This window comes from Ambystoma mexicanum, chromosome 10 (assembly GCF_040938575.1).
Source record: "Ambystoma mexicanum isolate Mex_15411 chromosome 10, UKY_AmexF1_1, whole genome shotgun sequence".
NCBI classification, from domain to species: Eukaryota; Metazoa; Chordata; class Amphibia; order Caudata; family Ambystomatidae; genus Ambystoma; species Ambystoma mexicanum.
In genome coordinates this window covers 1,373,093,384-1,373,117,691 of record NC_090932.1, presented here as the reverse complement: position 1 = coordinate 1,373,117,691, position 24,308 = coordinate 1,373,093,384, and the positions used below count along the sequence as shown (strand labels likewise).

The 24,308-nt window shown below is 48.9% G+C and overlaps 1 protein-coding gene across 3 annotated transcripts in view; it reads left to right on the top strand.

The window, feature by feature from the left end:
- KIAA1671 (KIAA1671 ortholog) overlaps nt 1–24,308 on the top strand; it is a 1,398,419-nt gene that overhangs the window by 232,631 nt on the left and 1,141,480 nt on the right. Inside the window, exons 3-4 of one of the 3 annotated variants that reach the window (XM_069619384.1) lie at nt 20,847–20,884; nt 20,986–21,143. The exons of the other annotated variants lie outside the window; for them this stretch is intronic. The gene's annotated coding sequence lies outside the window, so the exon portion shown is untranslated. The remainder of the gene's footprint in view (nt 1–20,846; nt 20,885–20,985; nt 21,144–24,308) is intronic. 3 annotated transcript variants of the gene reach the window in all.

The window sequence follows — 24,308 nt, the reverse complement described above, 5'->3', positions numbered from 1 at the left end:
AAAACACGTCGTCGCATTCCAGAGTCATGACATGCATCAAGATCGTACCGCGATTTTCCTGCCAGTCGAAGGTGACCTGCCCGCTGGGAATTGTAGTATTAAGTAAAATGGCCCACCATTACAAAAAACGACATACTTACTTTCAAACCCCCATACTATTTGTGTGTGAAACAAGCCCTTCTGGGCAGTGGTGCCGACATGTGTTAATTAATGAATCAACTTAAAGCTAGTTGAGAGTGTTAAATGTGACTGGCTAGCCGCAGTTAACCGTTGATGAGCAATGACAAAATAATGCAAAAATGAAAATAATTATACTGAGCTAAAACATGAAAAGTCATTCTGAACGTGTTGGGCGAGAATGTGTGACAATAGAGATCACATAATAAGTCAATTTGTGAGTACTCCTGCATTTTTCACTGACGATTCATGACCAGAACCAAATTTTCAGTGCATACTTGAAAGTCTAATCATTCTCTTTTAATCTCAATTGTCTAGACAAAAACTCTTCATGGTGCTATATATGGCCACTTCTTTTTAAGAACTAAAGATATGGTGTTCGACATACCTTTTACCTTCTTCTTGTGCTTACTAGGCTGCAAGTAATAATCATACAGGCACTACAAATGAATAATGGATTAAAAAAGAGCATTATGCTGGTATCATCATGTTATTCTCTACCGGAAAACTGATCACATATGCACTGATAGTTGCAGTAAACATTAATGTGTTACAGATGTGTAATGTCTATACATTAGACGCAGAAGATGAATCCTGCTAGTGTCATCTTAACACTTCTTGCCTAAATGCTGTGTTTAAATACATATATCTCAAGACTCAAGGTAGGAGAAAAGACAAATTCCATAGTGTGTAATGTACCTCTAAACGTGTTTGATATTCCTCTAATACTATCAGCTGTATAAGCTGTATAACATCATGAACAAGGTAATACCTCTTGGTTTGTCAGTACATATGGCACAAGACACAGACTTAAAGAAGAGTGCATGATATATTGTGCATATATATATGTGTATCAGATATTCCTGTGCTGCTCTCAGAGATAATGGTTACAAGATACTTTGTCATAAGATTACAGCTAGAAGAATAGGTCCAATTCTTCATTGAGACATTCGGAAAAGCAGTTTCCAGCTTGTTGCTCCAGAATGCTTCTCGTTGGTCTAGTCTCTGACACTGATTCTCAGATTAGTGACATTCACAACCTCAAGGATCTGGAATATAATCTGGGACAGTTGATGTATTTGCTGCTGAAAGTGTCTTGCTACAGGTGATTGTTGGTTGTTGGTCCTGATGTTGGACTTGTGTTCGTTCCATTTTCCTGTACTTAAGAGAGTGCTAGTTGCATGCAAGCATGTCTGAATTTCAACAAAAGTTTTAGATAGAATTTTTAAAATTACTAATCTTGTAAATTGGTGAATTCTGTGAGGACATTCTAAATTGATGTACTTTTAAACCTCTATACAATTTAATAGTCCTGTCGCGTGTGAATACGTGCTATTGTTTCATTATTGAAATCATTGTGAGGTGAGGGAAAGGACTGCACTTCTCAGAAGCACTGGTATGTGGCGCGATCAAATCGCGTAATTGCAGCCTGACTTTAGGGCTTAACTGGATCCTGTTTAGGCCTGTTTACGGCCTGAGAGCCAGCGGCCGGCGGGAAACTGGTTGACTGAGATTCTCGGATCCACTAGATGAAATCAGACAATATGCTCCTAGAAGGTACAGATGAACTTGGAGGTACGTACACAGCCCTACAGCTAAGAGATTTGAATAATGAGTTTGTTAGCCTTAGAAACCTTAATAAAATACAACTACATGGTCTACACAAGGAAATGCAGCGGGTGAGGGGAGGAGAGCTAGGGGAAGAGGAGGCCATTGCAATAAAGGCGGTCAAGTGACTGAAAGTACTGGGGTAAAACCCAGAGGATCCCCAATCGGGGGCTCTTTTAAAGACCAGCGGGATCAAGGAGCTCCATTTAGGGGCTCTGGCTACCAGGCGTACTCCTAAGCTTTACCACACAATCTTGTGGTCGTGCCAGTCCTGCTGAGGGGGCAAAGGCCCTAAGTCTTCAAGCACCAGCCCTGCTGAGGTTCCCTCGCTGAGGGCTAATTCTTCCCCAGAAACCAAAAGGGCTGAAAGGTGCTCCAAGTCGGCTAGTATCGGCTCTGCTGAGGTTCCTTGTCAAAGGGTGGAAACTGATCCAAAAGCCCCTAAAATCCCAGTAGAGACAATGGCTTCACTAAAACATGTGACGCAGATTGCTTCAGGCAGTGACAAAATGGCATTTCAACCCACGCAGTCTGAAGCGGCCTTTTGACGAGTTCTTCTACACCAACGATGCAGAGAGGGTTTTACACAATCTAGACTTGGGGGCAGTGGTTGAAGTGAGCGGGAGCGGTTGGGAGCGGTGCTCCTCTACTTTTTTAAATTAAGTTTTACAGCTCCTATACTTTTATTTTAAAAAGAAACCATTCCGTAACTGTTTATTCTTAAAATAAAAGGCTAGGAAGAAGTTGAAACTTGCACATTCAGTGCACTGCACTGAACATTCCCTTAAACAGCAGGCAAATGTGTTTGGGGGTTTGCATTGTGTGTGAAAGGGGGCACGGCAACGGGGTTTGTGAGGAGCGGGGCAGGTTAGCAGGAAACATAGTTCCACTACTTCTTTTCTTACACTTCGACCACTGCTTGGGGGACAGATGTGTTCTGAAGTTTTACCACAACAGAACAAGCGAACTTCGAAGTTCTCCACAACTCTTTCTTACGTTTGGGGACCCAAAAGGGAAACCAGCCTTGAAAGCACCCATCTCTCGTTGGATAGCTTCATGTGTTTCCGAGGCATACAAATTCAAGGCCTTCAGCCCCATTGGGCATTCATGCACATCTGGTCCGTGGCAAAGCGGCTGCTGTTTCCTTCCAAAAATACGTCCTTTGAGAGTCCACAGCCAAGGCTGCTACATGGGCTTCCATCAGCTTTTTGCAGACATTGTCATGACCTGAGCTCCCGGGCTGATGACAATTTGGCCAAGCAGTTCTTAAGAATGTGTTCCAGTAAGGGAATTTCCATCCACCCGTATTTTCTATGTTCAGTGCTTGGGAATCTCCCACAAGTATGGAGGAAAGGGTACGGGATGTAGGAGTATGACAAAGTTATTCACCGTAGTGACCACCTTACTCCTAGTCCATAGTCCCCTGTCCTCCATAGCATAGCTCTCAATCATTTCTATCGCAAAGGCGGGTGAAAACACACGATTTTGTTTTTGGCAGGTGAGAGCCCATTGAAATGAAGGGGCGCGCAGGAGGCTTGGTGGGTGTCGGCTCTTGACAAGGCAGGTGACACCCGCCAAAAGTGTGCGAGTTGAGAGCTATGCCATACTCCCACCTGCTGTCCCCTCTAATAAGTATCCTCTATTGTTGCTAAATGGTCCTGGACCTGGCGATGGAGAAGGACTGAAGGGCGATGGGCGGGGTGGAGCTCAGGTGAGCGGGGCAACGGTCATGTGCGGTGTCTCGCCGTAAAAATTAAAGAAGAACAAACAAGGTAATTTTTTGATGCTTTAAAAGTGCTCCGGTCCCGTCCTGATGGACTGAATGTCCCACAAGTACGGGGGAAATGGGACTATGGACTAGGAGTAAGGTAGTCCCTATGGTGAGTAACTTTGTCAATATTCAGGATGCTGAGATCCCTCCCTCCCCCAGGGTATTAGTACTGTGATCTCTACCCTTCCAAATCAAGAGTATGCCGAAGGAAAATGTCCACCTATATCTGATATGTCATTGGATGAGAGCCTTGACCACCAGAACCATTTCTCTTCTATTCTGGTGTGTGGATTGTGCAAGGTCCTGAATCAATTAAATTTCTTTACTATTTGGGCATATAGGATTGGAGCTTCTGTCTGCTCTCAGAATGGACAGAAGTTGGCGTCATCATTATGTCCCTCACTCTTGTTCCCTGATGCAATCTTTCTTTTGGGGCCTGTATGATAGTCTGTCAAATTGGATCGCATCAACTGGGAAGTCTCCCAATAGCTCTCCGAACAGATGTTGAACTGTGTCCCTAAGATCTTTATCCAGGACCTCCTCAGAAAGATTTTTTTTTTTTTTTAATCAAAAACTTTATTTGGTTTTGAAAACATGCATATAACATTACAAGTATCCCATCATAACAAAGAAGGGGGAGGGGGGGGGAGGAGAGGGGCTAAATAGCTCCAGGGAAAGGGAAAAGGAAAAGAAAGCAAAGAAAACAAAGAATGGGGCTTTAATTCTCGGGGTCATCAATTCTGCGGTGAGGAGGCTCGTGAGGCAGTTTGTGCGTTCCAGGTTCGCTAGCCTGGCGTCGCCCGCCGATATGTCTCGTTACACTCGTTACACTCGTTACATCTCGTCTGGGACTCAGTCATCCTCTTCCCATCTCTGCCATATCTTGTCTGCTTTCTGCGGGCACCCCCTTGCAGCATACACCCTGCGTTCCATTATCACGCAAATGTCCACATCTGTGACCCACTGGTCATAACAGGGTGTTCTCTCGGATCCCCATAGCTGCGCAATGTTCCTTCTGAGGACTGCTGTTGCGGTCGACCAGAGCAATTTCTCGTAGCGGGTCAGATCACTTTCGTCGGAGATCCCTAACAGGAGTTGTTTTGGTCCCCTTTGCACTGGTTTGCCCATGGCTCTGGATAGCTTGTCACAGCATTTCCTCCAAAATTGCTGTATTTTGTCACATTCCCATATAATGTGGAAGAAGGTGCCCTCTTCCCGTTTACAGCGTAGGCAACGCGCGTCCGGGATTCTGCCCCAGCGGAAAAGTGCCACTCTGGGATAGTAGATGCGGTGTAGGATTTTAAGTTGCACCAGCCGGAGTCTCGATGAGATGGCCACTTCCCGGGGATACATCAGTGCTTCTGTCCAGTCCTCAGGTTGGAGCGAGCCCACGTCGCGCTCCCATCTGGCTTTCAGGCTGAGCAATTCAGGCGTAGCAAAGGATGTGATCACGTTGTACATGGTTGAGGTGACTTTGCGCTGTATACGGTCTTGGACAATGTTTCGTTCTATCGGGGTGCATTCCGGGATATCGCTGATGGTGTGACGGTGGACGTGCAGTGCGTGTTTCAGTTGGGTATAGTGGTATTCCTCAGAAGGAGGGAGGGCGAATTCAGAACATAGTGTTTCAAATGTGACCAGTGTCTCCTCCCTTATTACGTCTCCAATTTTGGTGATACCTCTACTGGCCCATGCGTGCCATTTGGGGAGTTTTAACATTTCGGGGAGAAATTTGTTGTGCCACAGAGGTTGGGCTAGAGTCAGTTTCGCGTCCCATCCTATGTGGCGATGCGCTTCCGACCAGATGCTTGTGATGCTAGTGTCCATATCTAGAGCTGGTCTGCGGCCCCGGCCGCGATACAGAAGTTCCAAGGGGGCAGCTCCACTCTGGGAGTTGATCCTTTTGATGTGCGGCAAATTCCTGTCCCCATGGAGCACGTCGTTCACCACCGCCATCTGGCTGGCCCAGTAATAAGTTTGCAGTCTGGGCAGCCCAATCCCCCCTTCCCAGATGGACCTTTGCAGGGTAGAGAGGGCAATCCGCGGATGACCCCCGCTCCACAACAGCTTTCTGAGGATGCGGTCTATCTTCAGGAATTCCTGGTGTGGGATGTGTAGTGGAGCGTTTTGCAAGATGTACAGAAACTTTGGGAGTGCAATCATCTTGAATAGGGCTGCTCTGCCCATCAGCGTTAGTGGCAGGGAAGACCAGTGGCGAGTGTCCTCCGCAAACCTTGTCACAACCGGGTGTAGGTTCAGCGATGTGTAGTCCATCAGGTTCTTCGTGATGATTACCCCCAGGTATTTAATCTGATCTGTCACGACCTGGTAAGGGCAATCCGCGGGGCTAGCAGCTGCCACGTTGCTGATGGGAAAAAGGGTGGATTTTGACCAGTTTACCCGCAAGCCACTGAAGTCTCCGTATTCCTTCAACATCTGTGTGACGCGGTGGCAGGAGTTGCACGGGTCTTTCAAATATATCAGCAGGTCATCCGCATAGAGAGATACTCTGTCTTCCCATGTCTCCGACCAGCGGAACCCTTCCCAGAGCAGCGTTTCACGTAGGAGGATAGCCAAGGGTTCTATGGCTATTGCGAAGATCATTGCTGACAGGGGGCAGCCCTGTCTTGTGCCTCTGCCCAGACTAAACGGATCAGATTGCCAACCGTTAACCTTAGTCCTGGCCACCGGCCCGCTGTACAGCAACTGCACCCAGCTCATGAAGTTTTCTCCAAACCCCATGCGTCTCATTATGTCCCAGATGGCCTCCCATCTCACTGAATCGAAGGCCTTCTCAAAGTCGATTGATAGTAAGGCCAGCGGCCCTTGAATGCTGTCAGTTTTTTCCAGTGCCGCATGCAGTCTGTGGAGGTTCATGCGCGTCGATCTCTGGGGCATGAACCCACACTGGTCCGGATGGATCAGCGCTGTTATCACTTGCTGTAAACGGTCCGCTAGCAGCTTAGCTAGAATTTTCGCTTCGCTGTTTATGAGTGAAATTGGCCGGTACGAATTGCAGCTGTCCGGGGGCTTGTCCGGTTTGGGCAATACTATTATCGTGGCTTCTCTCAGGTCTGGGGATAGGGTACCCCGTTCTTTTGCATGCTGGTACATTCTCAGGAGATGTGGGGCAATTACGTTGGTCCCCACCTTCCGCCATAGTTCGATCGGAAAGCCATTTGGGCCTGGGGATTTGCCAGATTGGAGGGCGGACATCGCACAAGCCACTTCCTCTTCCGTTATATCCCTGTCCAATAGTTCTTGTTGGGTCTCGTCCAAAGTGGGAAGGTTAATTTCATCTATTATTGACGTGTTCATGCAGGTTGTGGGCTCTTTGTAGAGATCAGCGTAGTAGTCAGCGAACCCTTGTGAAATGGCTTGATCCGATAATAGTGGCCCTGCACTCCCCCCCTGTAACTGATGCACGTGCCTGCTCCCCTGCTCCTTACGCTCCAGCCACGCTAGCAATTTGCCAGCTTTATCGCCTGTTTCATAAACACGTGCCCTCATTGCTGTGTGTGCTTGTTTGGCGTTGTCAAGTGCTGTGTTCTGGAGCAGCTTCTGTGCTCGGAGTAGGGCTCGGTTCGTCTCAGGCGTGTCCTGGGCAATGTGGGCTTCCTCTGCCAATTTAACTTGTTGTTCTGCCTCGTGTACTTTGAGGAGGTGTTTCTTCTTATGTGCGGAAGTCCATGAAATGAGTTCCCCCCTTAGAACTACTTTATATGCCTCCCACAGTAACCCTGGATCTGCTGCAGACTCCGTGTTTAGCTCAAAATACGTTTCGGTCGCCCCTTGGAGTTTTTCTACCAGGTCTGGGTTTCCCAAATAATAATTATTCAGGCGCCAACTTGGCGGGGGTGTCGGTCTAGAGGTCATAATTTTCAGCACCACTGGGGAGTGGTCAGAGATTCCCCTGGGTAATAGGTAAGCTTCTTGTGCTCTATGAAGGTCTGTTGAAGGAATGAAGAAATAATCCAGTCTGGAGAGCGAGGCATGCGCCCCAGAGTGGAAGGAATATTCCCTGGAGTCGGGGTGGAGCTCTCTCCACACGTCACACAAGCCTAGGGCGTTCGTGAACGTGGCGAGTTTGGTACGTGTCTCAGGGTTTCTATTGCGTAAGTGTGAGCGGTCTAGGGTTGGGTTCATGACTTCATTAAAGTCACCTCCAAGTATCGTGATGTCGGAGTTATCCTCCGTAATCATGGGGGAAATGTCGGTGAGTAGTGGTGTTAGCAAAGTTGGTGGTGCGTAGGCAGCGAGCAATGTGATGGAGTTTCCCCAGAGCGTGCCTGTCGTGTGTATGTACCTGCCTCCGGTGTCTTGAGTCACCGTATTCAGATGGAAGGGGAGGTTTTTATGTATCAGGATCAGGACACCTCGTGAACCCATTGTGAAGCCCGCATGGAGTGCAAGTCTGTAGTTAGTGCGTTTGAAAAAAGAGCATTCTGTGCCTGCGAGGTGTGTTTCTACCAGAAAAACTATATCTGGCGTGTGCCTTTTCAAGTATTGCCCTACCAGTCGGCGTTTGATTACATTGCCGAGTCCGTTGACGTTCCAGGTCATGAGGTTAAGTGACTTGGTCTTGCTGGTCCCAAAGCTATTGGAGGCCATGACTATTTGTAGACGAGAAGGTATATGCCACTGGTGGCGACGCCTGGCGCCGGGATTCCGTGTGTTTGTTTAGTGCTGCCCCTATCTTGAACTTTCGTATCTCCCCTGCTTGTCTGGCCCCATTCATAACTAAACATAACAAACCCATAACTACCCACCCTATACTCCTCCCAACTAGAAGCATCTGTCGCCCGAACATGAGAAACCAAGTTGTCAACTGGACAACTCACATGAAACAAACTACCTTAACGGTACAGGTGTCTACCTGTAACGCGGGTGTGGCTTGACTTTAAGTTTAAGAGAAACTCCAAGAAGGGACCTACCCAGGGGGGCTCTCCTTCTTGTGCCGTATGTTGGTGTTTTGTATGGTGGGGTGTCTCCCGTGGCTCAGTCGTATGCTGCGTTTGAACGCTCTTTCTCTTCGCTGCCGGCTTTGAGCGTTTTCAGTGTGCGTCCTGCTCTGCTTGTTGCTCCGGAGCTTCCTGCTCCCCTCGTTCCGGAGCTCTCCTCGGGGAGATTTGCCGTGACCCGGGTCGGACCCTGCCCCTCTGTCGTCGTGGTCTCGTGGACCAATCCCCTTCAATGTGTGCCTCGGCCCATTTCCAGGCTTCCTGTGGGTCTGTAAAATGCACTGTCGTCCCCTTATGGTGAATCTTTAGTTGGGCCGGAAAGAGAAGGCCGTATTTCACCTTCAACTGCGCCAACTGTCTTTTGAGAGGCTCGAAGGATTGCCTTGCGCGTTGCACCTCTCGGGTGTAGTCTGGGAAAAAGGCTATTCGCGACCCATTATGTGTAATCGACCCTTGGGAGCGGGACAATTGCAGGAGTGCATCTCTGTCACGATAGTTCAGCAGCCTGGCAATTATTGTTCGGGGCGGAGTGCCCGGTATCGGTCTGCCCGAGGGCATTCTGTGTGCCCTCTCTACCGAGAAAAACTTTGAGAAAGAGTAGGGTTCGAAAATGTCAGTGAGCCATTGTTCTAGAAACAGTTCCATGCACTGCCCCTCTTCCCCCTCGGGGAGGCCGAGGATGCGAACATTATTGCGACGAGACCTTCCCTCCCCCTCATCGACCTTGGCCTCTAGGGACTTCAGGCGGGCCAGTGCCTGGGACATCTGCCTGTTGATCCCAGTGACGTTATCTTCTACTGTTGAGATACGGTGCTCGGCCTCACTCGTTCTGGAAGTTAACTTTTGTAGGTCGTGCCGCAGGAAGGAGACATCTGCTGCTATACTATCCATCTTAATCTCCATGGAGGAGCGCGAGCTAGCAATAGCCGCCATAATGTCCCGCAGTGAGAGAGGTTCATCCTCTGGTTGAGGGAGCGCTCGTGTTGTTGACGCCGCGGGAGCCGGGGCCGTGGCTATCGCAAACTGATCCATACTGCTTTGGGTAGATGCTTTTCTCTGCCTGTCCTTCCCCATCGTGCCGTGCGTCGAAGACCGCGTCTCCCACTAGGCCCAACGGCGAAAACCTGGCGGGGCAGGGCGCCGGCGGTGTGCTTCACCTCGGTGATTCTTACCCCAGTTATGCTCTGTTCCGTGGCTCCGCAGGGAAGGGCCAGTGCCCCGGGGGTCCGGCGGAGAGTACTCGGTGTAGTCCCTTCCCCTTTGTTGGCTTGCGAGACCCCAGGCGCTCCCCGGGATAGATGGGGTGGTTGGGGTGGGAAAGTCCCACTTACTTGCTTGCTGCTCCAGAGGGCGCTTTCCGATGCAGGCACACTCCTCACGCGGGGTCCCCTACGTACGGCGTCACCGGGCACCGCAGGCCATCCTGGACCAGGGCCGCCAATTGTCCGCAGTGATTAGCCCTCCAAGTTACGTAAGCACCGGTTGCTGGGGTGCCTGTGTGCAGGAGACCAGCCAGAAGGTGCCTGTTCTAGCTTCTCGTGTGATCTAGCCCCGTGGGTCTTCCTCGCCGGTGCGTGCGGACAGCCCGACCTCCGTCAGTCGAGCGTCCTTCCCGCTCACAAGGCGCCACCGGGCCCCTTCGCTCTCGGGGACAGCTCCGACAGTCTCACAACTCTCCTTTTCCCAGCGACCGGGTGTCGGGACACAGCATGGCACACCGCTCCGGGCTAGGCAGCCGAGGGTTCCTCCTCCTTCAGGAGTTCGGTCTAACACAGGGATCGGGCCGCGGCGGCCATTTTGAAGTCAGCTATTCGCGCCCTGCGCGCCGAATCTTCTCTGCCGTTCTCCTTCGCCCAGAGCAGGGTTCTTAGGGTGAGAATGCACACGGCGCTTCTTCTGGCATTCATGCAGCTAATCCTGAAGTTGCAAATCGTATCGCCCCACCAAACAGGATAATTTCCTCAGGATGTTGTCGGCGGCAAGAGGAGCTCACGGAGCTCACGTCCTCTGCGCTTGCATGTTGGCCACGCCCCCCTCAGAAAGATTTTTAATACGAATAATGGAGCATTGCACTGGATCTCTAGTTTCTTTGTTATTGTAGCGACCCTTTTCGAGGACTTCCTTGTTTTTCTGGGAGTCTTCCATGAACTCAGGTAGAGCCCTTCCTGTCGATTCCATCTGTTCTTCAAGATTAGCCAGGTCCCCCTAAATGTTGGCCAGCGACTGCTTTAAGTCCAAATTGAGTCCTTCAATTTGATCCTGAAACGTTGGCAGCCAGCTTTTCCTGAAAAGTGTTTAGGCACTGCATGAGGTCTTCCTTTGTGACAGCCTCTACCTAACCCTAGGGCCGCTGTATGAGGGAGGACTGCCTGCAGGGTGGGGACTCTCAGGGAGACCAATTGTCGCCATTGGGGAAAGTCGCATGCCCCACCTTCCCTTCAAGGGATGTTTCCTCCATTCCCCATGCCATAATGGCATACTGGTGCACTCTTCCGAAACTTCTATGTAGATCTGAATTTGTTACTACCCAAACTCCAATGAGGGATAGTGTGTGGACCACTGACATGAGGAAGAATCGGAATAATGAAAATTTTGCGATCCGGAAGACCATTGCATCGGTCTAGTTGTTGCAAGATGAATAATAAAGCAGAGAAGTTTAAATACGACCTGGCTTCACCTGATGGGGAGAAGGAGAGCTGCAGACGCCGAACTGCAGCGTGACCTGCAGTAACACTGAGTACCGCACTGGGAGAGAACACGCGTCGGTCGATGTGAAGCAAATCCGAACGACCAAAGTACACGCCTGGTCGTGGGTGGCTCATCGGGGAGACAGGGGGAGGGAGAGAGGGAGGCAGAAAAAAAAATAGGAACCGTCCACCACGGAAAGAGACGGCAAGGGTATCCGCGCGCCACAGAAAGAGATGGCAAGTGTCCAGAGCTTAACCGAGCCCACACGAAGCCAGTACGCTAAAGCAGGCGGGAGCGAAGGAGTGCTGGAGACAAACAGTAAGCCCAGGGAGAATAAGCGGGTTACCGGGTTGCCAGCGCATGTGTACCGGTCCATAGGAATAACAAACTGAAGGGAACCAAAGAGAGGAGAGGCCAGAAGTTACCAGTGAACTCAGAGTTCAAGTGGGTTATTGGATGGCCCAATAGTTAGTCGCTTCTTGAAAACACGAGAGGCCAACAGCAAAACTGCGAAAGTAATAGGAGGATTTGTAAAATGAGTCACAAGTGGGTTATTGAACCCCAGCCTTAAAAAGAAAGTAATTTGTATGATGAAGTCCTAGCAAGAAAGTAGTACCAGATGAAGCTAAGTATTTGTGTAACAAAGTCCTGGTGAGAAGCTGTACCAGCTGAAGGTAAAATTAAGTGTTTGTGTAAAGTCCTGGCAGGAGAGTACACCAGGTGAAGATCAATAGAGAAATGAGTTCTAAAGAATCTGGTGCCCTTGGAAATATGAACTGTTGGGGAAGTATATAAAGGAAAGGAAAGTCCTTATGAAGAGACATGCCCTCAGGATTTGCAGCGTGATAACTTGTTGAGAGAGCCCCGGGGAAGGGAAATGTTGCCCAAGAAAAGCAAAGAAGGGGAGGAGATAAATCCTCTTGGAACCAGATTATTCTTTTTGAGCTTGTAGTATTGGAACAAGGAATCTCGGGAAGGAAGTTATTCTCTGGAACTTTTATGAACATTTTTCATTGGAGCCCTTTTTTTTGGATTTGAACTTTTGTGTTGAACTGGAACATTTGGGCACTTTTAAAAAGCAAGAGAAAATATCATTTACAATTTAGAGTTTAGTGTGAGGGTCAGAACAGGATTACCAAAACTGAACATATTTGTTGGACGTTTTCATAACGGACCATTTGTTTTGGTGAGGTAGGAAAACTGCTCCTAGATTAGGGATAGTGAGGTATTTTCCAACCCCCATTTGTTTAATATTAGTTTGAGGCAACAACCATGACTTTGTGTCCGCGTCTCATTCCTGGCTCCTCAAAACCAACAAAGGCCCCCTCTGACTACTGGTGCTGAAAAGACTGAAAAAGGGCAGCACTGGCCTGTCCAAACCTGTTCCACAGGCTGCTGCCACCTCACACTGGGTGTCCCCGGTGAGTGGGGAGCTCCCTCATGGTGTCCGTGCTGAGCTACACTCACCAAGCCTCCTTTGCTTTGCTGCAGCTGCAACCAGCTCACAGTGCTACGACGTGCCTCCTGCACTCCAGCTCAGGCCTTCCAGAGCCGCTCAAATGCAGGCAGCATGCCCTTCTAAGCCTTTGCCCTGGGCGGGCAATCACCAACCCTCAGACCGGAGCTTTACCAAAGTCCCGTTCAGGACCTTATGTCGACAATGATCTCCCGCCGTAGTGGTAGGTCGCTTCCTTCATCCGCTCCGCTCAGCTCCTCTCCTATTTTCCGAGCCCTCCAGCCACCTCTCAGGGACACTGCACCTTCCACGTATGCTACACAGGCTCTCATTCCATTATTTGGGGAACCTTTTAAGACGCCCAGTGAAGGAAAATATGAAGAACAATCCGAATCTAGTATTGTCATTCCAATATCTTAACTGTGCCTATCAAGGAAAACATGGGTCATATTGGGGCAAAAAAGACAAATAGAAGAATACAGATTATGGATCCAACAGAGAAGGACTTCACTGTTGTGCTGGGGAAGTCCAACAGCAATGTACCAAAAGGGAGGGGCAGAGACACTAGGAGAGGGAAATGTCTGTCAGTTCCCAAACTGCTCGCAGCAAGGTACTTAGAATCAACTAGGATGTGCAGCATTCGATGCGAGACAGAAGCTGGAGTAAAGTTTCCTACAAGTGGCATGGGGAAAGAGGAGAGTTGAGAAAACAAAGGAGATGTAATTTATCTGATTCCTGAACAAAGTCTGTGGTCCGACAATAAGGTATCCATATAAAAGGTTGGAACAGAAACGAATGGTAGAATTGTTCTAATTTAGGCTGTACCAGAATTACGTACAGCCGAAGGTTTCAAACTATTCTACCATACCGGACCACTATAGCGAAAATGGGAAGCGGGGGTTGTGGGGGTGTCCCCCGCACCCTTGTTCACTATGATGGCATCCGGGATTGCAGTGTGACCCCAGCTCCCTAACAAATAACGTTTTAAAAATAAATGATTACCCTGCAGCGCCAGTTCCCATCCATGGAAGTGAAGGGAACAGGCGTTGCAGGGAGACGAGGAGTCTGCGGTACACAGCAAAGTGTGCCAGCAAAAGGTAAGTAAGGGGGTGGAGCGGGTGGGCAGAAATAACAGGAGGAGAAAAAAAAAAACGAAAGTCATTTGTGCTCAGATAAATGTTTTTTCACTTTTTCATGGACATCCCCACGACAACGCTGATACTACTTCCTACGAAGTAATGGTAACCGAAGAGAGAACAGATTGTGGACACTAGAAGCCACCATGACAAAACATGACAAGGGTCCCACTCAATTAGGAACTCTCGTGGCGTTATCCCCACAGAGAATGGGTAACTGGTCAAACGGGAGTTCCAGGAGGGTGAACGAAGATAACGATTGGAACGCTCATACTCCTCCCAGTCAACATACTGTGCTAACAGTAACTGAAGAGTGTGAAAATCTATACTGGAACCCTCATATTCATCCTAGTAGAGATAGTCAAGAATACAAGAAGAGAGTGATCATCATTACCGAATGCTCATGCTTGTCCCAGTGAAAAGAAGGTGGCAAGAATAATTAAAGATCAAAGCTATGCTAACACCTACGTTTATTATCTAGAGCAAGAACACATGCTGTCTTCACGGATGGATCAGGCATCTCTCCATCTATGTGAGGTATATTGATGATATCTTTGGCATCTGGACGGGCCCCCAGGAAGAACTTCGGGAGTTTTTTACAATGATGAATGAGATAGATCCGAGAATCAAATTCACCACCGAGACAAGTGATACGATGATGCATTTCCTTGATGTGGAGATCTACACAAAGGACCGGTTCTTGGAAACTTGGATTTATACCAAACAAACTGATCGGAACAGCTTTTTATTGGCGACAAGTTTTCATCCGCAAAGAACCATTGATGGTGTTCCTCTAAGTCAATTCTTACGTTACCACAAAAACATCTCTGAGGACTCTGAATACGAATGCCAGTCCCGCTCGTTGTGGACTAAGTTCACGGCTAGGGGTTACGACCCCACACTAATTCCAAGATAATTCAGAAGAACTGGCCTATGTTGGCAATGGGCCCCAACTCCAACAACTGTTCCATAAACCTACCATATTTGCGTACAGGAACAGCAGATCTTTACGCAACAGTTTAGTCAAGGCAGAAGTTCTCCAGCCATCAACCAAGAGTGAATTCAAAGGGACTTTCCCTTGCCACAACTGTCAACATTGTGGGAATATTATTTTGGGAAACAGTTATTCTCATCCACACTCAGGAAAACCCATTCTGCTAAAACATTCCTGCATTTCTGATGCTACCAATGTGATCTATGCGCTAAAGTTCCCCTGTGGATATTATTACATGGGTATGACCACCAGGAAGGTCAAGACGAGATGGACAGAACACAAGTCAAATATTAGGACTAAGAACCCGAAGTCCCCGGTATCCGTGCACTTTTTGGAAGCCAGGCATACGATTGCTCAGCTTAAGTGCGTGATTCTTGAACAGGTGTCAATGGGAAACAGGGGAGGTGATGTCCAACGCAAACTATTACAGAGAGAAATCCTGTGGGTAGATCTTTTGGAGTCACTGAGCCCTAGGGGATGAACAATCAGTTTGATTTAATGTGTTTTGTATAAAATAGCTTGGACATCTGTTTAGAGGGCTGGGAATCCATAAGAATGACGATGTATGTTTGGTTAAGAGCATGCTGGATTGTGGCGTGGTCCTGATGTGAAAATGTTGAATTAAGATACATTTACATCAGTTGATGCTTGTCACCAATCGGTTAGTAATAAGATTTCCCCAAGTGGTGAGGTAACCTACTCAGGTTGGGAGTTCTATGTCACGTGTCCTAGTTAGCTATATTGTATACCAATAGTATTGACGCAGCATGTCCAGCCACGAGCCACGGATGCTCCATACCACTTTATGAGACATGACATCCTCTTTAAGTGTTTACTCAAACAAGGTTTCCCTTAATACAGTGGAGTGGCTGGATCTGGCCCTGTATGTAGTTGCAATCTACTGTCACTTCTTAGGCAACATGACGGAGTGTTTTAAGCACCCTGCAGATAATTACTTAAAAATTTTTCTGCGGTTGTGCCCCCATGCACTCTGTCTCTCAAGAGGGTGATCACCCCCCTCTCCTTTGTGGGGCAATTATCACAAATCATATACAATCCAGTATCCCCAAATGGAACACTTTTATATGGCTAGCCCTCCGTGAATTGACTTGACGAGTCATGCAGCACTCCTAGTGGGATTGACTGACTATAGATTCTTATGTGAGGCCTCCCTCCGATTCCTATCAACATGGGTTACACCTCTAGCCTGATGATACATATTTCTTGATCTTTCCTAAACATTATATGCTTGCATCCTTATGAGTTGCCGCTTCTATGGCAACAAATTACTCTACTCCAAGATGGCTGACGTGAGTCATGGCCCGCATAGTGCATACGCGCGTGTACCATGACGACTGTGTTAATGATGGATCAGCATGAGCCACAACCAGGCGGCTGCTGTATCCGTGGTCTTTATGAGCATCCTGTCTGCGAACCGCAACATGGCCACAGGAGGTGGAGCCGATTCGCCTATAAAATTAAAGGAGTGGGAGGAGACCTGCACCAACATGATCAGTGTTGAATCGATTGAGGGAGTTGGGAGCATGGAGCATGGTGTGGCAACTACATCAGATGGAGGTGAGTGTACACATGAAAGTATACACTGTGAATGTTGAGCCCCCACCTCCCCCAATGTGAGCCCAGATTCACCTCATGGATGCGCAAACATCCATACATGCATACAACCATGGCCATGTCAGTGCCAAACACACACACACATGCATCACCAGAGACAAGTGCCACACAGACCCATGCATGGATGACCCACTCAATAAACACATCACCTGCATCCCTACCGATGAAGTCCCAATGCTCACAACTGCATGAATAATGTATTCTGCATGAAGTACATTGAACCGTCACCAATGGCATCCCCCTCTTTGTACCCGACAGGCTCACATACAGACGGTGAAGAACTTGGCACTGCAACTCTGGCACCCCCTGCCACGAAAAAACCAAGGCCACAGGACACAGGGGACACCCCCACTACATCAAGGGCAAAGGGAAAAGAGTTCCCATGCAGAGTGCCAAACATCGGCGGAGCGCCACTGCTACCATACCGCTGTCCACACCAGCAACAACTGCCCCACCTTCAGAAGTGAACCCCCCCCCACTGATTCCAGCCACGGAGGGCCCACAGGTGAGGCGGCAGCCACAGCCCGCTCTCAGATGTGGAGGACCCGATAGATTTCTCCATGGAAATGCACACCCCAAGCCCCCCCGGAACCTCCGAGGCAACTCCACAGCAAACATCTGGGTCCAGTGTCCATGGCCAGTCTGGCGAGGGCAACATGGGAGGGTCCAGTAGCCCACCGGTGGCTTCACCAGATGTTCTGGTTGCAGAGGAAGGCACAGCAGCCACACCACGGGAACGCCACAGTGCCCTTGACCTGGCCAGCATCAGGCAGCGCCAAGAGGACATAGCTGTGCTGGTTGGGCAGCATGTGGAAGAGGCTGCCCGTCTCAGGGGGGAGATAAGAGACTGCCAGGCACTCAAGGGAGGCAATTGAAGCCTGCACCAACAGGCTGTGTGGGGAGATTTGCCAACTCAGGCAGGTCCTCACGCGGATAGCAGACACGATGGACCGCCAGTTCCCACCACCACCACCGGGACAGACAGCCACATCATCATCTACCAGTTCGAGGCAGACAAGCCCTCTCCGCCGCTCCACGCGCACTACCAGGCGCACGTCAACCCAGCCTCCTACTGCTGGTGGTGGCAATGGGGAATAGGGATTGCAGTGTCAACCTTCCACGTGTGCAGCTGGACAACATTGTGCCAGACACATAAGGGACTGTTGTGGGGGGAGAGGGGAAGGGTGTTTCGGGACTGTTGTGGGGGGAGGGGTGAAGGGTGTTTCGGGACTGTTGTGGGGGGAGAGGGGAAGGGTGTTTCGGGACTGTTGTGGGGAGGGGGGGGAGGGTGGTGTGATGGTTGGGGACCTGCACTTATACATCTTAAAAATCCTTAATACACTGGTGATTAATCAAAACACAGGCTTGGACTTCTTCATTGTGTATGTGTACTTTATTGGTGACAGGGTCCATTGTACACTTCAACACAGACACCAGTGCATTACTACCCATATCCATCGTACAGAGTGAAACCATGTTACTCAGAAAATTTGGTTGATCAGATGCTGTCTCACATCACGTCCCTCCTGGCCATCGCCTCTTGCATGACCTGCATCCCTGTCACCTCCGTCCTCATCGCCATCATCATCCTCATCAGGTGTTTGCATTTGAATGTCAGGTGGCAATGGCACATTCCGTCTGATACACATATTGTGCAGCATGGCACATGCCATGGTGATCTTGGCCACCTTCTCATGGCCGTACAGGAGAGCGCCACCCGACCTGCTTATGCACCTAAACCGGGTCTTCAAAAGGCCAAATGTCTGCACAATCAAGACACGGGTACGGGTATGTGCACGATTGTAGTCCTCTTCGTGCCGGTTCTGTGGGTTCCGTACAGGGGGAAGGAGCCACCTCTTCAGGGGATAGCCGGCATTGCCTGTATGGGGGGGGGGGGGGAGAATGGGGACCTGTTACTGTTCACCTCTGGAGCGGCATGTACATGTCACACAAATCCCATTTGCATTCTGATTGAAATCCACGACAACCAGCATACATGCAGAAGATCTGTGTGACTGCAATGTGCAAAGGTGTGCTTGACCCTGCAAGTGGACATGCCCAATTCATGCCTCCGACAGCAATTGACATGTCCTGGGTGAGGCCATGTCTTAGATGTCCCTGAGCCCAGGTATATTTGGTACCACACTGCTAGTGTACTGCCATTCCGACATTGATGTTGCCATGCTGTGTAGCATCACTTCACTGGTGCTATAGGTGTGTGGTTCAATGCTATGGCTAGGGGTGATCCTTTTGCATGCATTCAAGGGCACATTTCTGTATTGATGTTGTGCTGCGCTAATACTGTATTACCATGTTGCTGATTTGTGTATTATGTGGTGTGTCATGATGTGCGATGTGGACGGATGTGTAATATTCGTAGACCTGGATTGTTCTCTATGTTGTGTAGCTTATAATTGCATGTGGGTTCTTCTCAAGTACATTGCGGCCTTCCCTGATGGACATTGGCGTACATCTGTATGTCCATTCGTCCTATGGACGACCGGCTACACTCAGTTGGAGTATGTATCTCTCCCCCCCCCATTACACCCAGTTGGAGTATGTATCTCCCCCCCCATCACACCCAGTTGGAGTATGTATCTCTCCCCCGCCCCATCACACTGCCATGTGCTTGACCTGCTACTCACCAAGTAGCCACAAACGTTGTCCGGCTTGTCGCTCCATGTAGTGTGGTATGGTTGAGTTCCGCAGGACCATGGAATCATGGGTTGATCCGGGAAATCGGGCACAACAATTTGTGATTATCTTGTTAGCGTCACATACCATTTGGACATTGATGGAGTGGAATTGCTTCCTGTTTCGGTAGACTACTTCATTGTGATGTGGGACCACCAATTCCACATGGGTACAGTCGATGGCCCGAATGCAACTTGGGATGCCTGCCAGTGAATAGAAGCCAACTTTGGTGTTTGTGATCTCCTGGGCAGTCCGTGGCATGAATGTGTTCAGGTGCATGCTTCAGGAGGGCATCGAGTACCTGGTTCAGCGTGCGTGAGAATACTGGTTGTGAGATGCCATGCATCTGCCCCACTGTATGCTGGTAGGTGCCTGTGGCCGGAAGTGGAGCACGGTCACCACCTTCAGTAGAGGGGTGATGGCAGTTCTGATGTCTATGAGGCTCACAATGTCGTCATGTATCATGTCCACGATGCTGGTGATGGTATCCTGGTCCAGATGGTACAGGGTGTGCATCTGCTCAGGGGTTAGGTTAAATGGACTGGCTCTGATTCTGGGGATTGGTGGCTGCCTCTGTGGTATGACTAGGTGCCCTGGTGGTGCTTGCTGCGTCTGTCTTGTCCTCCTCCTCCTCCTCCTGCGTCTCCTCTGTGCTGCCTGTTGCTGCTGCTGCATTGCAATCATGTCCTCCAGCCCATGTAATGCTGCTAGTATTGGAACCATCTTGGTGTGGGAAGGGGTGTGTGAAGGGGTGTGGTGTGCTCCTTTTGTGCTGCCACAGTCTCCATTGCCTCCACCTGTGCTGATTGTGTCCACCTGTGGCATGTGGGAACACTGGTCAGTTCTATTAACGGGTGGTTCGCGATGCCGGTATTAGCGCCATGCCGGTTAGGGGTTTTTGGGGCTTTACCATGCTGCTATTTGCATGTCCGCATGGCTTGTGATGGTGTTATTAGCGGCATGGCGCTATTTACGGGATGAAGGGTCGCGCGCCCGTGAACTAGCCGCTATTAGTGGCACCGTACTTAGCGGTGCCGCTAATAGCGGTAATCCGGGTCGTAATCGGCATGGAGATTTAACGATACCGGTATTCCCTTACCGGTAACGTTAATCCCTTACCGCACAACGTGTAATGAGGCGCATTGCATGCTGTGGGTGTCTCACGTTGCGCTCCAGTACCATATGAGCTAGTTAGGAGGCGGTTCCGCCACTTCCTTTCATTACACATTAGGCCAGTCACTTCGTGGGTTTGGAGTTGAGACATTAATACACCTGTGAACGTTACCCTCGCTCACCTGAGGCTGTCACCCTAAGTTGAGTGCGGTCTGCGGGGAAAAGACTGTGTGCAGCCTTTGACCCCGATCAGTACACCATTGCGTTTTGTACACACTACTCACTACGAACTGCATGTTGTTATGGGTATTTCAAGATGAAACATCCAGTCTTACCTGAGAAATCCGTGATTACTATGACTTGCTTTTGGCCACTTGGTCTTCACAACCCCCCCTGAGAGTTGTATTTTCCCTTTGTTTCGTTATGTACAGATACGATTGATTTGACTCTGCTACTGCCAAACTTCTTCTATTGACTGACTGCACCCGAGTGTATGGGTAGTTGCCTTTCACTATTTCTCATTTGTCGCCAGCTAAACATCTGCCCATTGTAGGTGCAAATATGTTCCCTTGGGACATAACACTTATGGTTCATTTTTGTTTTGACATTTTAGGCAATGGATGCATTGCGAATTTTAACAAGAATGTGAAGGTTAGTGTTATTTTTTCCTGACTTCCCAATATGCTAGTTGTTTCCAGCTCCTCTTATATTTAATTTCCTATTCCTAATACGCATCCTTTGTAACCCGATAGGATCTTACATTTGACAAAGATTGACAAGGAACATATAGCTTCCACCCTGAAGATGGATCTTTGATCCGAAATGCGTTGGTCACTGTGACACCCCAAAGGAGCTACTGTGAAGTTTGTGATTCTGTTATAATTCTTGTTGATGCCCAAGTGTGAAGAAGGTAAACACTGGACTATCTCTTATTTACATTGACAGCTCGGGCCTGCGCCGATGACTATTACATGTTTGTGTTGCACATATATGCTAAAGTGGACAATAATTGTTTGCATTGAACAGTATTAATAAATGTGCTTCTCTTGTGTTCAAACCTATCCGAAGTAACCTTTGTTTCTGATGTCGATGGTGATTATAAATGTTTGGTTGTTTACACTAAGACTGCTTGCTGCCCTACATCACCTTGTGTTATCTATATATTGAAACTTTAGTTCCAAACATAGGGACAGTTGTCCCCCTAAGAGTGCATATTTGGTCTACTATGTAGTGATACATGGTTTTGTTTTTTTGCTGTTTATAATTGTCCCAAGTGGCCTTGTGACTTTCAGCCCATCTGCACCAGAAACAAGCTCTATACTTCATTGATGACATTTTGGGAAATTCATAGCTGTTTGTTATATGAATTAATGTATGAAGTCCTTTCTTAAGTAGACAGTACAAGCCAGTACACCCCTAAATCCCTTACTTTTCTGCATCATTACTTGAATGCTCATGCTCGTCCCATTGAAAATAAGGTGGCAAGAATAATTGAAGATCACCTCAGGAATTTTCATCTTCGACCCAATCGGCACAGTTTATTTTTTTATTTTTTTAACATATGTTTATTTTAAACCAAGACAGGACAATTACAACAACAATGCTTGACAATTGTACTCCCTTCAGCCACCTCCCAAGCTTTCAACTTTTCCGCCGCTCCCAACCCATTCCCCCCCCCCCCGACCTCCGCCGGAGCACCCGCTGCCCCCCCCCCTCTCAGGTGAGCACCTGGTCCCCCAGGACCCATCGAGCGTCAAGCAGTTTGAAAGTTAGGGCGGGGAATTGCTGGTCAAAGTCCAGGACCGGGGCCCATTCGTTCCGACAGTGGTGCAGAACTCCCGCTCTTGCTGCGGTCACTTTTTCTGCAATCAGGATGTCCCACAGCTTCCCCCACCAATGGGCCATATATGGGCCGTCCGGAGACTTCCAGGAGCGGGTGTAGGGGAGGAATGGCCACGAGGCCCTCCTCACCTACAGCTCCCTCCCCAGGTGAGGACCATGGCTCGGTGGGAGCACCCTCATGCCACCCGGGCCCAGGTGGAGGGGGGTTCACCCGCCGACGACATTGCCCACACGCACCCTGTCTTTGCATTTACCGAAACTTAAGTTAGGCCTAGACGCCATCGTGCACAGCAAACATGGTGTGAGTTCAGCACACTGTAACGAGGCCCCCACCTTTGGAGGGCCTTTCATGCATCTCTGCCGCCTCAGCAGCCCTGGCAGATCCGCTGCGAGCGCGTTCCCATGAGAAAGTCGGAGATGAGCTAAACCCGAGATGCCAACACGGCAACATTATATTAGTAACAATGTGATATTGCACCCCGTATGACCCAGACCGCAAGGCCGGGGCAACGGGGAAAAAAGCTGAAGCATCACTATCTGAAGAAGGTAGAAAATAGTTCAAGTATTGGTGTTAATGAACTACCTCTGTTTAAAATGTGAACGAACCATAAAAATGTAACGTTATATGATATCCCTCCAGGTCTGGACTAATGCTGCTATAACCACGGAGAAAGATGTTGACCAAACGTGTAACCTCTATTTGTAAAAGTGTTTTTCAATAGTATGTAGAAACTTGAACTCATATATGTTTTGAATCACCCAAAGCGGCGGGCATCAATCTCTGTAGGCCATAACCTAGATATCCCTCGTATAACGTCTAATGTACATACAATACGCACACAATGTAGTGAACATAATGTTAGGTAATGAAAAGGTACTGGAACCGACTGTATTAAAGAAATGTGTAACGAAAATGAAATATATATATATATATATATGTGTGTCTGAATAACGTTAAAATGAGGCAGAACAGTATAAAACTTCTGCATTCACTGATCAGCAACGCACGAGGAAAATACCTTTGTGAGTATATGCAAGGTCATTCCCTCTCCCACCCCACCAAGCCTGCCAGATAAAAAAGCTAAGACTTGTGCTGCGCTCCCTCACCTCCCCCAACCAAGCTGGCGTTACTTCAGAGAGTCAGAGGCCCCGGCGCCGCAACCAAGGCCACAGCCCGCCACCTGTGTTATTTACAGCACGGTAATAAACCCACGGATGAACCCACTGATCTACCAGCACCCTCTCATAAATCCCCACGAACCCCCCCCAAGAATCCTGACCCCGTGTAAGGACGACCCCCATCATTGGGACAAGACACAGAGACCCATCTATATAATAACTTCTAACGCAGCAGACAGACATGTATCACTCGGCCCAGGTCCCAGAGCCCCGTCCCGTGACCTAAAATACCGGTCAATAAGACTCAGGTAAATCTCACCCCAACCAACAACCACCAGACCTCTCACGAGGTGCATTCCTCATGTGTTGCGTTTATTTTATAAGATAAGCTACGGAACAATTTATTAGTGAACGTAAATGTCATTTTCTGAATAACTGCAGTGTGCATGGCCTAGGGCAACTAAGACAGGAAAGGTATTCATCATTGTCACAGGCTGCCCCAGCGCACCAACACCGCACGGATGACCTCAAGCCGGCCTGCCAGGCCCAACCCAACCCACGAGGCTGACCAGTGACGTCGTCTTGCCAAGACCAACCATGCTGCAGCAACACCTATAGTTAGTCGACGATACCCAATCCCAATTAACTTGTGCCCCCTATAGTGTTTAGGTGTTGATGACGTTTTCTGTATTAGAAATACGCCTGTCTTTGCTATTGTCAGACAGAGCGCTCTCGTAGGTTGCAGAGTTCTTTGCATGCCTTATCCTTGGATAAACTCCCACTTACGCTCACCCGCACTCTGTCTTGGTCTTATTCCCACTACGGGAGAGTCCCTTATTGTCTCTCATTGCGGGGAGGATCGTGCTGAATTGGGGGCGCTTCCTTTCAGTGGTGACCCCGATAGCGTGATATCTCCAAACTATTTTTCCTAACTCCTTCTTAAACGACCCCCTTGTGGCACGAGAATCTCCGGTCGAGAAGGGATACGCACGGTGAGCCGTCTCCGGGAGGCCGCCCGCCAACGGCGACCGGCACAATAAGAAGTGCGCACTCAATGAGAAAGGGTACGGGATCCCGATTGGAAAAAAATCCCCTTTGCGTGCCGCTCGCCGGA